This window comes from Pavona decussata, unplaced genomic scaffold (assembly GCF_977016875.1).
Source record: "Pavona decussata unplaced genomic scaffold, jaPavDecu1.1 SCAFFOLD_58, whole genome shotgun sequence".
Taxonomy (NCBI): domain Eukaryota; kingdom Metazoa; phylum Cnidaria; class Anthozoa; order Scleractinia; family Agariciidae; genus Pavona; species Pavona decussata.
The window spans coordinates 6462501-6465103 of record NW_028145480.1 but is presented as its reverse complement, the minus strand read 5'-3'; positions in this window follow the sequence as shown (position 1 = coordinate 6465103).

Below are 2603 nucleotides of genomic sequence, written 5' to 3'. Positions count from 1 at the left end.
TCTGTCTTGTGCAACGGGACAATAGCCAGTCATAAATGATATTATTTAGGACTGACAGAGGTAGACCTTATAGTTTATAAACGTTCCAGTTCACACGACTATTAATATAAAGTAGTAGAACCCAAAAAGAGGATTCAGAAACGAGCCATCATCACAATGAATGTATTTTCTTGACCAAGTGGTAACTTCAAGTTGCCCTTTGTATAGAAGTAGCTTCTGTTCATAAGGTGCTAAGTAAACTATTGTGCTAAGGTAATCCTAGCAAGATGTTTCCCTGGTAGACCTAGGACCCCGACGTCGATGTGCTGTAATTTTCAGTCCATAAGTGGACAAGTTAACTAGGGCCTCCACCCCTCTCTGTATACAAGTCCCGTAGCTTAATTTTTTTTTCATCTTAAATTTTAAATTTTTTTTCATCAGGAAATTATTTGAGGCTTTCCAACCTATCACAAGGGCAAAGGCCAGTTTATTGCGGTGGTGCAGGAGGCGAAGTTAAAACTGTCATAGCTTACATAAACAAACAAAACTGTTACTTTGCAAAGAGAAGCAGCCATAACTTATCTATCTATGATCACCCAGTACCCAATGCCGAAATTGTACTAAATATTTGAAAGGCTCCATCAAGACTGACAAATAATATGGAAATTCAACTCACCTTGAGGTAGCATTCTCTCCTTAATCGTCATCTATATACTGTGTGAATAAATGCACTCGTGTGACCACTGCAATAATTATAAGTTTAAAAAGTTTCATCAGGAATTAGCTTAACTTCAATAACCATGTCATCTTTCTACTTTCTTAAGACATCACAGTAGTTATTTGTTTTGAAAGCTGAAGCCCTTGGCTCCTCTGTGGATCACAGGCCGTCAATGACTGAGTCTCTTCTCTATCTGGTTCGATTCTGTGGTAGCCAGTCTAAAGTGCTCTAGGTGTTGCGCACTGTTCTCCTCTCTACCTCAACCTCCTATTTCCAGGTATTTCCTGAAAGACCTCTCATCCTGTGGATTATGTTTCAACGACTTGCCTAGTAGTGTTATTTGGAGGTTTGCTCAACGTATACTCATTTCAAACCCGCTTCCCTCTCTTGATTTCTGTCTCTACCGACGGTTCGTTTTTTTATTGTCCACAGATCCTCGTTATGGCTTTACCCAGTTAGTTCAGTGTATGCAGATGAGCCTTCCGAGGCATTGGTTTGCAAACCGGTTTGAGGTCTTCCTGGCAAGACTTTGGTCGTTCTCCATATTTAAGATCCATATAGCTGACAGGAGGACAGACTTCGCATTAGCACTGAATATTAGAAACTTCGTTTTTTTCCCGACACCATCTTTGATGGCTGTCTCAGGGAACCCTAGCCTATTTAATCCTTTATATTGTCATCCTCAACTCTGCACACACTCACCAACTCCAAAAAAAGGGGTTTCTCATCCTTTGGTTTTTAAGCAACTGGATGACAGAGAAGACATCATTTTATCCTGGAGCTGTTTTTTTTTTTTTTTTTTTTTTTTTTTTTTGGGGGGGGGGGGGTGGGGGATGCGCAACTAACAAGCAGTGTCACTAGTACAGTCTACAGCATCTAGATGTAGTCATCTAGACCGTTTGTCTTGTCCTCTGCCTTTTCGTAGTTTGCTTCATAGCCCAATGTTCTATCGCTTAAAATTTTTGATGTTTCTAAGTGTCTGTGGAATTCCTTAATATTTCACCAACTTCCCCACTCTTCCCACTTCTGCCTACACCAATACATTGAGGTATAGGAAAGTATTCCAGTCTATCTGTTTCTCTGCAAATCTGTGGCAACTGTGGCCTCTCTTCTCTATCACAGTTCGACTTCTGTTGGGAGAACTCTGATTTTCCTTTCCCTCGTGTGCCTGTGTCACTGACTGAAAAAAAATACATCTATCAACAATTTTCAATGTTGCAATTTGATCAGTCCTCCCTAAAACCAGCCTGTTCAGCTCCACGCTTATAGCTTTCTTTCGCCTGCAGGACAACTCTGCATAGTAAAAATTGGAGATTATGAATGGCTGTATCTCGTCTTATATTGGCTTGATTAACACTAAACTTAAGGATGTTGTAAAGTTCGGTGTGCTCTTTCTTGCTATGTGGGTGTTGTGTTCCATATCTCATAATACACAGTCCCCCACGATATGAAATCCAGCAATGTTGGACAATTTGTTGCCAGTACCAGGCTACCCCGTTTCAGTAATGAATTACCCGGAGTTAGAATTGGATTCAGTTTTTTTATTTATGCACTATTTCAAAAGTTTTTTACAAAAGGAATTTACAATACATCACAAGAGTAACAAAAAGACAACATTAAATTACATAAAATATCAAAGGTAAACTGTGCGCAGTGACCAAATGAGCTTAGAAACACAATAAGGACGTCAACACAATAACTGCGAACGGCCCAACAGCATTGAACCGTGACACGGATAACATAATTCCCAATGCGAATAATCGAATACGCGATGAGCATTACAACATTGGAAACAAGCATAATATAATAGGACATTTTCACTATGGCGTCATTTTATTTTAATTAGTAGCTATTGACGATATTAGCTTTCTTTTATATTGACAAACACTTTTATTATGAGCCTGTG